Source organism: Ailuropoda melanoleuca, unplaced genomic scaffold (assembly GCF_002007445.2).
Source record: "Ailuropoda melanoleuca isolate Jingjing unplaced genomic scaffold, ASM200744v2 unplaced-scaffold11384, whole genome shotgun sequence".
In the NCBI taxonomy this organism is placed as follows: domain Eukaryota; kingdom Metazoa; phylum Chordata; class Mammalia; order Carnivora; family Ursidae; genus Ailuropoda; species Ailuropoda melanoleuca.
Genome location: NW_023179820.1, coordinates 3,066,235 through 3,080,931, shown reverse-complemented (window position 1 = coordinate 3,080,931; position 14,697 = coordinate 3,066,235).

The window sequence follows — 14,697 nt, the reverse complement described above, 5'->3', positions numbered from 1 at the left end:
CTGATACATTATGTTAACCTTTTCCATGTCCTTGATTGCTTAAAAGTGAAACTTCTCACTTTTACAGAGGTAAGGTTTTTTACATTTTTGACAGACTTGTCTTCCTAAAATCAAATCCTAAATGAATTCATGTTCTTAAACTAACATTGACAACATCTAGAGGGTTCCTAGATAATCTGAAGGATTTATTCTTTCGCCTTGTGAAAAGAGATATGTTAAAAATAACTTGGTTTATTTGATATTTTGAATGACAGGAGATACTGTCAAATAAGAAGTTTTAACATTTCCTAGGTTGTATTTATATAGATAAATGTTATTAATGTAGGTATTCTACAAATTGTGTGAAGTTCATTGAATTTTGTCAATACCCTTGCTGTTCATGGTATATCTTGGTATAATGTTATCAGTTATAAATCCAGTTATTATTTAAAATGTTGTCTATGCCACAAAAATATCCACATTTTCTTGTCAAATGCCCTCTCATCAAATCTTTAACCATGGTCCTTTTAAGACTTTTGTCATTCAGACAGTTGTTATTTTACTTTGATGTTTTCCTAAAAGCTCTTGCCATCAGCTATAGTCCAGAATGTTTTGTGATAGAGCTGCCTAAATAACTCTAAGTATATACCACTGGACTGAGGTAGAATTCCCAGAATTCTAGTGGAGAAGCTGACAGGTTCATGAAACTGATAACCTAAGATCAAGCAGAGCAAGAATTAATTACATAGGGACTGAATGAAGTGATAAAGGATGATTATGGTTTTGACTGGAACATTGATGGTGCTTTAATAATCTATTCTCTGGATGTAAAAAACCTCCTTCCTCTTTTCTCTTAAGCTATCAATAATTTATAGAAATTATATAGATTATACCATTACAAACAAAAAGGAAACATATTTTCTCCCTGTTTAATCCTCCAAAATTTGGAAACTTTTATTGAGTATTTTTATTTTCATGGTAATATAACAATTTGCATAATTAAATAAGAATTGGTTCTCTTTGTTATGGGACATAATTTGACACATTGGTTACATAACCCAGACTTGGACTGGAATGGCATATTTGAGAACAACATGCATAAATCAATTTAAAGGACTAGGTTGACTTTATGGAACTTAATGTTTACAAAGCCCTCTTAGAGAAACTAGATTGGTACCTGGTTTAAAGGATTCCCAGCCTTGTAGTAAGTGCAAAGTCACTTGCTGGCAGGCCCAGGAAACTTGGGGTATTTTGGGGACCCAGAGGAGAGAAGAATTTACTTAAATCAAAAGGTGCAGAAAGTGAAGTCTGGTGGTGAGTTCTTGGCTTAGAGACTTCTAAGAGTCTATGACATTTATTTTGAAATGTTCCAGCAAAGCAGAGTAAAGAAAGGCCTGTGTGGTTAGTTATCATTCTTGCTACATTTATGTAAATAATTAGGACAACTCTAAGGAGACCAGATTTGTTTTGTAAACAAAATCAAAAGTGTGGCAACTCTAGAGGGAAATTTCATGTTCAAATGGAACAATTATAGTGAATCTTTGTGAGTTCTCAATTCTTCCGGCTTCCTTTAATATGTGGCTACTACTTTCCAAATTAGTGCTTCCAATTTTTCTTTCATCGTATTTACCTGGTGTCACTGAGAACTAACAGCTGACTGCCCGGATCTTTATTGGGACTGTCTATAAAGAATTCCATAAGCTAAAGCTGGACGTTTTTACGCTCCACTCCAATAACCATGACTAATCCTGATGCATATGCCGTCACCAGAGATATTCAGACTGCAAACTAGGAAATCTGTCCACTGGTCAGCACTGTCCTCATGCCACCATCAGAAGATACTTCCAACACAACATCTATAAATCTTTTCAGCTGGCTACTCTCTGGGCTCAGAAACTGGGTTTCCAACCACCAATCTTTTTTTTTTTTTTTTTCTTTTCTTTCCATAGAAACTCCCCTCATTAAATGCTTGACTGCTTGCAAATATCCTCTACCACGGAGTCCCAACAGAGGGCTCTGCTGGCCCTTAATGAACAAAAGGCAACTGAATGAGAAAACTGACATAGTTTGCAAGTGAAAGAAGAACGTTTCTTCTTCCTTTGAACAGGAGTAACCGCCAAAGACACTCCCCTTGACCAAATTTATTCAGGTTCTTCTGAGCTCTCTGCTCTAGTAGGTCCACAGCGGGACTTTTGTCTCCATCCTGTAAAGCCCCGTTGTAGCAAGAATTCTGCTGTGTCAGTTTAGAGAGAAACCTCACCCTCAATATCTGATCACCCTAGATAACTGATCAAATTCCTCACCCCCTCAGGTGATGTCTGATCATCCGGGCCTGCCTTCAGCAACAGTCCTGTCAATCTGTAGCCAGAATCCCCCTTACCTTTGAACTTTCCTCTTCATAATTTTCCATTCACTCTGTTCCTTGACTATAAATCCCCATTTGTTGTATTCGGAATTCAGCCCAGTTCTACACTGAGATCTCTTTTCCTTTATTGCAATATTCATGACTATAATCTACTTTTGCCACTTTAACTACTGTCCAGCTCTAGTTTCTCTTTAACAGGGAATGTGCACTAAGCAGAAAAAAGAGCAAGCAGCAGAGAGGAAATAAAGCACAGGAAATCACATCAGGGATCCATTGCAAGGTCTGGGGAAAGAAGTCAGGTAGAGAGAGAATGCAGCAGAGCTCTGAAAGGAAAAGATTTTCTGATTATGAAACTGTATATTGTCACTGGAAAAAAAAAACAAAAAAGAAAATATACTCCCAATCTCACTTCCCAGAGATAACCACTAATATCATATTAAAAGTTCTTATTTTCAATAGTTTCAAAATATAATTTTTAGCAATGATAATTGTATATTTTTTATTTTTATTTAAAATTGTTTTTTAAGATGTATTTATTTATTTGAGAGAGAGAAAGAAAGAGAGAACGAGTACACAAGTAGGGGAGGAGCAAAGGGGGAGGAATCTCAGACAGACTCCATGTTGAGCGCAGAGCCCGACACTGGGCTCCATCTCATTACTGAGATCATGACCTGAGCCAAAACCAAGAGTCGGGCTCTCAACCAACTGAGCCATGCAGGTGCCCCCTTATTTTATTTTTACTAGGGAAAATATACTCTTTATTTTTACTACTTTCTTTCTTTTTTTTTCCTTTTCTTATATAGTATTTTTTAATTGTATTTTCCCATGTCAAAAATATTCTTTAGAAAATAACTTCATAATCACTAAATTATCATTTTTTTAATTAAAAGAATTTTTTCAGAACAGTTTAAAGTTCAGAGCAAAACTTAAAGATACAGAGAGTTCACATGTACCCCAAGTCCCTATACATACATAGCTTCCCTCAATAGCAACATCTCCCATTCAAATGTCACATTTGTTATAACTGATGAACCAAACTGACACATCATAATCACTCAAAGCCCACAGTCTACATTATAGTGGACTCTTGGTTTTGTACATTCTATGGGTTTAGGCTAAAGTATAATGACATGTTTATATGATTATAGTGCCATATGTAGTATTTTCATTATCCTAAAAATGCACTGTGTTCCTTCTATATTCATTTCCTCCCCAAAACAGCTTGCTACCATTGACCTTTTAACCATCTCCATAGTTTTGCCTTTTCCAGAATGTCATATAGTTGGAATTAAACAATACGTAGCCTTTTCAGATTGACTTCTTTCACTTAGTCATGTGCATTTAAAGTTCCTCCATGTCTTTTCATAGCTTGATAGCTCACTTCTTCTTAGCACTGAATAATGTTTCATTGTCTTGATGTACAACAGTTTATTTATCCATTCACCTACTGAAGGACATCTTGGTTGCTTCCAAGTTTTGGCAATTATAAATAAAGCTGCTTGAGATATTGTGATTTATAAGAAAAATATATATATTTGGTCATTCAAATAACCAAAATATGTTTCTCATATATATTTGGTCTTCATCCACAGCTCCCAAAACCCTTGGAATTTCATAAGTGCTGAGAGTGAGAAAGGTGTCTTTTGTTATGTTACTGAGGTAACTTTTAGAAAGCACCTAAGGTGGGGACTCATTGCCTTTGAAATGAACTATGTAATTAAAGGGTTGGAACTTTCAGTCCCACCCCACCCAACCTCCACTGAGGAAGATTGATTCAGCCCAAGGTTGAATCAATCCCCAATGGGCAATGATTTAATCAGCCTTGACTATGTAATGAAGCCTCCAAAAATTCCAAGAGGACTGGGTTCCTAGTTGGTGAACATGTGGAAGTTCTGGGAGAATGGTACATTTACAGAGGTCATGGAAGCTCTGTGTCCCTTCCCCATACCTTGCCCTATCCATTTCTTCCATCTGGCTAAGTTATGTCCTTCCATATTTTATAATTACCTGGTGATCTAGTAAGTGAAATGTGTCTCTTAATTCTGTGACCTACTCTAGTAAATTAATTGAATCTGAAGTTGTGCAAACCTCTGATTTATAGCTAATTAGTCAGAAGTATAAGTAATAGCTTGAACTTGTGACTGAGGTCTGAAGTCCACGATCTTGAAAGCCCCCAGTCTGCAGCTGATCAGGAAGATGTGTGGGTAACAAGCCAGGCTTGCAACTGGCATCTGAAGTGGAAGGTAGCCTTGAGGTGCTGAGCCCTCAACCTGTGGAATCTGATGTTATCTCCAGGTAGATAGTGTCAGAATCTATTTATATTATAGGATACCCAGCCAGTGTCCTGAGAATTGTTTGCTGTGAAGACCCTCCCTTCCACACTAGAAACTGAATTTCAGAACTAAAAGACTGCTATAAACATCCCTGTGCAGGTTTTTGTGTGGACATAAGTTTACAACTCCTTTGGGTAAATACCAAGGAGCATAACTGCAGAATCATATCTTAAGGATCTGCTGAATTTTCTAAGAAACCACCAAAATGTCTTCCAAAGTGTATGTACCATTTTACATTCCCATCAATAATGAATAAGAGTTGTTGCTCTCTATCCTCACCAGCATTTGGTGTCATCAGTGCTTTGGATTTTGGCATTCTAATGGGTATATCATATCTTATTGTTTTAATTTTCATTTCCTCCTAAGATAAATGAGGTGGAGCATGTTTTCATATGCTCACTTGTATTTGCCATCTGCACGTATTCTTTGATGAGGTTACTGTAGAGATCTGTAGCTCACTTTTTAATTGGATTGTTTGCTTTCTTCTTTTTGAGATTTAAGTGTGCTTTGTATGTTTTGGCTTATCAGATTTGGGTCCTTTATCAGATGGATCTTTTGAAAATACTTTCTCTCACTTTGTGGCTTGTCTTATTCTCTTATCTTCCACAGAATTTTTTAATGTTAATGAAGTCTAGTTTATCAGCTTTTTCTTTAAGGGAGTGTACATTTGGTGTTGTAGCTAAAAAGTCATTGACATACAGTGACTTCTAGGTTTTTTTCCTATGCTATCTTCTAGGAGTTTTATAGTTTGGGATTTTATCTGTGATCTGTGATCAATGTTGAGTTAATTTTTGTGCAGTTGGGTAAGTTTCTGTGTCTAGATTCATTTTATTGCATGTTGATATCCAAGTCATTCCAGCACTATCTGTTAAAAAGACTGTTTTTGGGGGCGCCTGGGTGGCACAGCGGTTAAGTGTCTGCCTTCAGCTCAGGGCGTGATCCCGGCATTCTGGGATCGAGCCCCACATCAGGCTCTTCCGCTATGAGCCTGCTTCTTCCTCTCCCACTCCCTCTGCTTGTGTTCCCTCTCTTGCTGGCTGTCTCTATCTCTGTCAAATAAATAAATAAAATCTTTAAAAAAAAAAAAAGACTGTTTTTGCTCCATTATTTTGCCCTTGCCCCTTTGTCAGCTCAGTTGACTATGGTTATGAGGGTGCATTTCTCAGCTTTCTCTTCTGCTCCACTGATTTCTTTGAATGTTTTCTTTACCAGTATGACACTGTCTTGATTACTGTAACTTTCCGGTAAGTCTAGAAGGCACATAAGATCAGTCGCCCAACTTTGTTCTCTCCTCCAATATTATGTTGGCTATTCTGAGACCCTTGCCTCTCTGTATAAGCTTTAGAATCAGTTTGTCCATATTGACAAAATAACTTAATGAGATTTTTATTGAGATTGCATGAAATCTATAGATCATGTTTTGAAGAACTAACATCTTGACAATAGAGTCTTCCCACCCATGAATATAGAATATCCCTTCACTCATTTCTTCTTTGATTACATTCGTCAGTCTACTAGTTATCCTTGTATAAACCTTGTACACATTTCACTAGATTTATATGAACAGTTTTCATTATGAGGTTGCTAATGTAAATGGTATTGTGTTTTTAATTTGAATTCTGCTTGTTCCCTGCTGATATATAGGAATCAGTTGACTTTTGGATGTTAACCTTGTATCCTGCAGCCTTGCTATAATCACTCATTAGTTACAGGAGTTTTTCTGTGGATTTTCTACATAGCTGATCATATTATCTGTGAATAAAAACAGTTTATTTCTTCCTTTCCAATTTGTATACATTTATTTCCATTTCGTCTTTTTTTTTAAGGTTTTATTTATTTATTTGACAGTGACAGTCAGCAAGAGAGGGAACATAGGCAGGGGGAGTGGGAGAGGAAGAAGCAGGCTCCCGGCAGAGGAGCCTGACATGGGGCTCGACCCCACGACCCTGGGATCATGCCCTGAGCTGAAGGCAGATGCTTAACGACTGAGCCACCCAGGCACCCCTTATTTCCATTTCTTAGCTTATTACATTAGCTAAAACTTCTACTACAATGTTGGAACTGAATGCTGAGTGAAGACATCTTTGCCTCATACCTTGATCTGAGTAGGAAAGCTTTCAGTTTCTCACTAGCAAATGTGATATTAATTGTAAGCTGTTATTATTGTATGGTGTTTTTGGAAAATATTCTTTATTAAAATGAGGAAGTTTCCTTGTATTCCTAGTTTACTGAGAAGTTTTGTCATGAACAGGTTTTGGATTTTGTCAAATGATTTTCTATATCCATATGATCATGTGATTTTTATTTTTTAGCCTATTCTTACAATGGATTACATTAATTAATTTTAAAATGTTGAATCAGCATTGCATACCAGGGATACATTTCATTTGGTTGTGGTGTATAATTCTTGTTATACATTGTTGAATTCTATATGCTAATATTTAGTTAAGGTTTGACATCTATGTTCATGAGAGATACTGATCTGCAGCTTTGTTGCTGTATCTTTGCATGGTTTTGGTGTTAGGATATCACTGGGCTCATAAAATGAGTTAGGAAATATTTCTTCTGTTTCTATCCACTGAAAAAAAAATCATAGGGAATTAGCATAATTTCTTTCATAACTGTTTGGTAGAATTCACCAGTGAACTCATCTGGGCCTGGTGCTTTCTGTTTTGGAAGGTTATTAATTATTGGTTCAATCTTCTTAATATATACAGGCCTGTTCATATTATCTCTTTCCCATGTCATTGAATTACGTTTACTGGTGTTCTGGTAAATATTGAGGCAAATGTTCGACAAGTAGCATTCAGAAAAAAGAGAAGTTGTGATTTGTAGCACTTGAAAATTTTTCTTATGTAAATACCCTCACTTTGGCCAATTCCAAGCTACCAACATGATCCCACTGAATGTAACTTTAGAAGAAATTCACAAAATGAATTCTTGTGAGCTGGCATAAGTCAGCTCAAGTACATTATTGAGTTTAAATAATAGAGCTAGACAAAACTTTATTTCACCTTTTTTGTTATTGGATACCTAGTTAATTCACATATATTTCCCTTTATACATAAAATATGTCACTCCAGCATCTAGATCTGAAGGGAAAAATACTGGATAAAACTTGCAAGGGGTAATGACAGTTATCAACAGTCTGGAGAAAACAGACCAATTTTATATCATTGGTACGATAACATTTTTGCTTTTTCTTCTGTTTTGTCAAGAACTGCACTGAATAGATTATACGTAGTCATTTTATAAAACCTACCACTTCCATGCACTTTTTATAAATAATGCTTTAAGTAACAGTAATTGTGAATGGATTTAGCAAAGACACATGGGGAAATGATGGGACAAAGCAGGAGCAAGGAAAAGGAATAACTAACATCTGCTGGGCAAGAACAAAACATCAACTAGCCATTCAACAGTAGCACACCATTTAAGAAATGTTTATTGACTGTGTACTATGTATTAGGGATTGTTTTAGGTAGTACTGACGTAGTAGTGAGCTAACAGAAAGAATTACTTATTTTTTAAAAGATTTTATTTATTTATTTGAGATAGAGCACACGCAAGCAGGGTGAAGGGCAGAGGGAGAAGCAGACTCACCGCCAAGTGGAGAGCCCTATGTAGGGCTTGATCGTGACCTGAGCTGAAGGCAGACACTTAACCAACTGAGCAACCGAGGCACCCCTGGAAAGAATTACTTATTATATATGAGCATCCATTCTAGTATGGGAGATAGGTAAGGAATAAGATGAATCCGTAGCATATAATATGTTGCAAAGTGCTCAGTGTTACCAGAAAAAAAATAGGTAGAGGAGAAGACTAGGAATTGCTGCATCTGGCAGAGGTCTGGCTGTAGATTTAGATCAGGGAGGGAAGGGTAGCAGAATGTACCACCCCAAAATATGTCTCTTTGGTGTAAGGAGTATTTTGAGCTGATTATTTCAAGAAAAAGTAGGCTCTAGAGACACTCTAAAAACAGAGTAGAAGTTACCCTTTTAGAAGGGAAGTTTACATTAGAAACAGGATCTGTACTAAGGAGAGACTTATTATCAGAGATAGCTGATTTGCCTGAGGGACTTATCTGCAAGGCACTTACCAAAGTTTCCTCTTCTCCCCTTCCCAGGAATTGCTTTCCCCACTTTGAGCCCCCAGAACCCTATCTGTTTCCTTAGTTCAGGGTGGTATATAAGCCTCAACCATCTAGCTGCCTTTTGAGTCTTGTATCTTTATGGGGGCTCTGGTATGTACATACATTATTTAAAAGGTTTTTTATTTTCCCCTCTCCTATCAACCTGTCTTTTATTACAGGCATGTGTTAGCCAAGAACCAAGAATTGTAGAGGGGAAATTATTTCTCCTTCCATACAAAGTTCAGGCCATGCTCTCTGAGACTTTAGAGTTCTTAAAAAATCACTGCAAGTGTCCTCAGGCCCTGTTCGTGCAAACACCTTGGAAACACTTGGAAGAGATTTTTTGTTCATTTTTTTGCAGCGACTACTGTAGTCTGACTTGACAAGATTGATGTAGAGAAAGAAGTACAAGCCAGGTGACCAGAAAAGCTACAATTAGAGGTGATACAGCAGGTAGATCATCTGCCTGAAGATAACTGCAGATAAATTTAAGAGCAAAATTTCTGGAACCCCTCCCCAGTCACACCCACTAATCCCACTGAGATTGTAGTTAAAGTGCCTCACATCTATTAACTGGAAAGAACAGAAATATTGCCACCTAAACAATTTATCAAGGAACAAGACTGATAGCTCTCCACTCCTTCACCTGTTTTATGTCTTTCAGCAAACTTTTGTACTTTTCTTCATATGGATCCCTCAGATTTATTTTAAAAGTTTTACTGTGTATTTTGTCTGATTTTTATTATGTCTGAAAAGTTTGAGTTTGCTTGGGCATGACGTATACTAAGATGAAACACTCAGTGGGATTTTTGGGGAACATTTAAATTTGTCTAAAATATTCCGGTAATCATTCATGCAGCAACTACTGATTGAGAACCTGCCCTGTGACAAGACCCCTCAGGCTCTGTGCCTAAATCCTAAAGACACAGGACCAAGACCTGGGGCCATGTACATTACATCATCAGAGGTCTCCTAGGATAAGACTGTCAGTGAGCAAAGCAGTAAGAAAGCAGCATATCCACGTGTGCATTCTGAAGACATCAGGCCAAAGACATCAAAACGATGGTGTTCTTTGTCGATCTTTGACAGAAAGAGAAAGTTGAAGAAAAACAAAAGAGAGAGAGAATGTTGCTCAACCCCAGATTTTCATCCAATGAAGATAACACATCTGAGTCATGATTAAGGAAATCTATTTTGAAAAGTCAAAAGGAAACAAATTACAAATTGTTAAAGGGAAGACCAAAAAAGTTTCACAAATTTTAACTGGAAGGGTAGTTCAAGGGACTGATTAATTTCACACTGAGCTAAGTAAACAAGCCCATTGAAATAAAATTCCACATCAGAAATGGAAAGACCTGAAACAACCATATGGCCTGCAATTGTATTTCGACTAATCTTATTTTCTTAATGGCTTAAAGGTAAATTTAAAGTTAAATTAGGTTCAGAATGCAATTGGAAGTTAAATGGTGTGTAAATTAATAGTTCAATTTTTAAAGTAATAGCATTAGTTTGGATTTTGAAATAAACTGGTGAAAAACCACATATGTGCCAAATAAGAATGTTTTCAATTTTGTAAAACTTCATTAAAATTGCTTGCACCAAAACATAACAAGCAAACTAATGAAAGGGAGAAAGCAAAAATACTAAGCACAAAATAATGCAGCACTTTGAGATCTTTCAGGGGGAGGCACATTTAAAACAAAGTAAAAGATGAATGTGGTTAATGGCAGATTGGCTTTTTATGTCTTTAAAAAAAGTATGAAAAATAATTGATGAAAGAATAAGCAATGGTTAATGATATTTATTGTATATATTTACTGTTATAATTAAATTCATTCTTCTGTTTTTTTTCTACTGCTGTTTTCTCCATAAGAGTATAACATTTTCTTTACTATGTTTGCCGCCTTCTATTCAAAGAACTTCCAGTAAATTAGTCCGTATGCTAGAAACTTCTAGTGACTTTAGACAGGTATAACAGTGTAAAGGGCAACATATAACAGGGATTATCTGTCATGATACACAAAGTCCTGATACTAGAGTACTTTCATTTTATCCTTTATGAAGTATTGAAGCTAAAGCAGCCCCTATTTATCCTTCACTACTCATTTAGAACATAAGGAAATAGAATTATGGACTCATAAATTTTCACTGGAAAGTCTGCACTACTTGTGACTGACAACATTTTCATTGCAATAGCATAGACATAAACAAACTGAAAAATGTACGGGAAAACAAAGGGAAGGGAATTTAATCATTATTTTCAAGTTGCCATTGAATTATTATTATTATTATAAGTATTATTAGTACCTTTATTTCTCAAAAAAATGTTCACTATATTAAAAAAAAAAATCCAAGGAAGTAAAAAGCCCGTATGGTGTGGGGATTATTTAAAGCTGAGAAAATAATACTGAGAAACTGGATTCTGTAGACCTATTCTATTCGTCTAGTCAAAGCATCCTGGGAGCCATCTGTATCTTGAACACATGAAGAAGAGAGTAGATATTTATAAGTATGTGTTTTTTTTAATTGTCCAAATGAACTCCCTCATTTGAAAGTACTTCCCAAGTTGGTTAAACAGCATATTCATGCATTTCAGTTTATGTGTAATTAAACTACCAGGGTACATACAACAAAACGCACATCTATTTACCCCATGGTCAAATATTCTGTAATGATTCTGAATACGTCTATATCTTCCAAGACAAACTTTTAAAAAGGAATTCATACTATCCTATGAGATGCAGTTAAAAAAAAATGACTGAGTCACATATTTTTCTTTTAGGTTATATGTACTTAGAACCTGTAATTTTGATAACTCATTATGGCAGAAAGGCCTAGCAACTTGGTTTCAGTAAACTGGACTTCAAATTAAATTGCCATTTTATTTCTTAGGTTTATCTATTCATCTTTTTAGTTGTTCATTTGTTTGCCTCTAGACTCTTCTTAATGTGAAATTATAGTTGCTTTTATTCTTTAAATATTTTAAACAAAAGCAAAGATTAAAAGCTTGATGNGGCTCAGTCAGTGGAGCATGCAACTCTTGATTTCAGAGTTGTAAGTTCAAGCCCTTTGATGGATGTAGAGATTACTTACAAACAAAATCTTAAAAAAAAAGTTTGAAAGGAAAAAAAGAAAATTACCTGCTAATATGCAAGGTTAACTATTTTATTGGATCGTGATATTTTAATAAATATTTGAAGGCTAGTAACCTGAAATTTAAATCTTTTGGAACTTTTGCAAATATAATTACCCTATCACTTTATATTTCTCCTTAAATTCGTATATTCTTTTTTTAAAAAAAAAAATTATTTATTCACTTGAGAGAGAAAAGGAACACAAGCGGGAGGAAGGAGCAGAGGGGCAGAGGGAGAAGAAGACTCCCCCCTGAGCAGGGAGCCTGACTCCAGCTCCATCCCAGAACACTGGGATAATGACCTGAGCTGAAGGCAGATGCTTAACCAACTGAGCCACCCAGGTGCCCCTAAATTTTTCTATTCTACCAATACTTCCTGAAGAATTACTATGTGCCAAGCACTGTCCTAGGCACTTAAGACTGCAAAAAGTTCATATTCTAACATTACAATACAAGGGATAATAAATAATAAGTCAATGCATCAGATTTATGATGGCTATTAAGACAACAGAACACGCCAATGTAGGCAAACGTGTAGGGACAGAGCGTATTTTATTTCTTTTATTTTTATTTTTTAAGAGATATTATTTATTTGTCAGAGAGAGCACAAGCAGAGGGAGTGGTAGGCAGAGGGAGAAGCAGGCTCCCCACTGAGCACGGAGCGCTATGGGGGACTTAATCCCAGGACTCTGGGATCATGACCTAAGGCAAAGTCGGATGGTTAACTGACTGAGCCACCTAGGCATCCCAAGGAACAGAGAGTATTTTAGGTATGGTGGTCAAGGTTAGCTTCATTGAGAAGGTGTTAAGCGAACTGAAATCAGAATTTGAAGGAACTGCATATAAATATCTGGTCAGAGTCTTGCAGGCAGAAGAGATAGAGCAAGGAACGGCTCTGAAATGAGAATGAGCTGAATGTGTCCAAGGGCCACACATGCACCAGGGAAGGGTGGAGTGGCCACAGGGAAGCACTGGGAGATGAAACCAGAGGAGTGGGCAGGCCCAAATCATGCATGGCCATCCCGTTCGCAAGGCAAGTATGCAGTGAGAAGTTGTGGAGAGTGAGAGCATACCTCTGGATATGAAAAGATCACTTTTCCTAATGCATAGATGATGGACTGTGCTGTGGCAAAAGTGAGGATGACAAGAAGTGCAAGCCGAAAAGTCAGGAGAGGGATGCAGATGCCCTTCAGGGGATGGCAGTGGCTTGAACTGGGAGACATGAGACAAGGAAATGGATTTACTATTTGTAGTCACAGAAGGCAGAACTTCCTGATGGAGAGAAGAAAGGGAAGAAGGGAAAGGTACATGCATTTTGATGGTTAAGTTGGGGGCCTAAGAAACTGGGTTGATGCCATTTCCAGGGATTGAGAAGAAACTAAATGTAAATATGGGAATCAAGGATTCTGTCTTAGTCATGTTATACTTGGTAATGCTGAGAAACCATTAAGAATAGCTAATATTTATTGAATGTTCAATTTATGCCAAACACCATTTATGTTGCTTTATGTGTTATCATATTATATTATCATGTCTTCATAATAATCCTATGATTAGCTATTTTACAAATGAGAAAATGGCGCCATAGAAAGGTTACCCAGAGTTGGACAGCTAGCAAGGTGGTATACACAGAATTTGAACCTAAGTAGTCTGACTCAAGTTTGTGTTCTTAATCCCTGTGATATAACACACAGGCTCAGTGAGAAGAGCAGGACTTGAGATATGCACATCTGGAGGTCATCAGCACCCACAACAATCTTGACATATATTTCCAACATTTTAAAACTACAATAAAGTTCATCCTTAAGACTTGAAAATGTCTTTTTTAAGTTTTTTTAAAGTTTTTATTTAAATTACAGTTAGTTCACATACCGTGTAATGTTAATTTCAGGTGTACAATGTGGTGCTTCAACACTTCCATACAACACCTGGTGTTCATCACAGCAAGTGCACTCCTTTATCTTCTCCCTTATTTCACCCATCCCCCTCACCTGTCCTATTGTCATTAAGTCATCAAAATCAAAGGAAAGGGAGCAATGATTTCCAGAAAGGGGTTATACAATTATAATGGGATCTGATACAAACTACTACATACAAAGAATGTGTCAGCCAGGAGAGATTTGGTCATAGATGTGGAGGGCAAAGAGAGAGATGTCAGTTAGCACTGGCAGTGATCTCCCAGGGGACATCGGTCAGCATTTTCAGTTTCAGTGGCCACTGGCAAGACAATTGAGCATCCTGGTCCTACTGTTCTTACTTTGTGGACTGGTGCTATTTAACACTTGACTCATCTAATTCATTTCCCTGTTTTCTTCTCTTCATGAATTCTCCCTATTATTATTTGTCTGCTGATATAAGCACATGACAATGAATTCTCATTATGAATATACACATGTATGGCCACGCACACATGAGTATTCTGGATACTGTGGAAATTCTCCGTATTTTTATTTGCTGATTTAATACATCCATTTCCCAAGTTTGGTTACTGTGGCAAGCTCTAAAGAGTGTATCCACTTTAATTTTGCTAGTAAAATTGGTTGTCTGAGATTATAGATCAGAGGTTCCAACTCCAGACAATGGCATATTTACAACCTTAATGGTGCTTCACCTTGATGCCTCTTGAAAGACAACCTGACAATCTTTTCCCTGGAGAAGCAAAAATCCACCATGACGTCACCATGAGGTTTAATAGCAGTACATGTATCTAAACATTACATCTTGTAAATTTACCTACCTTGACAAAAGAATTAAG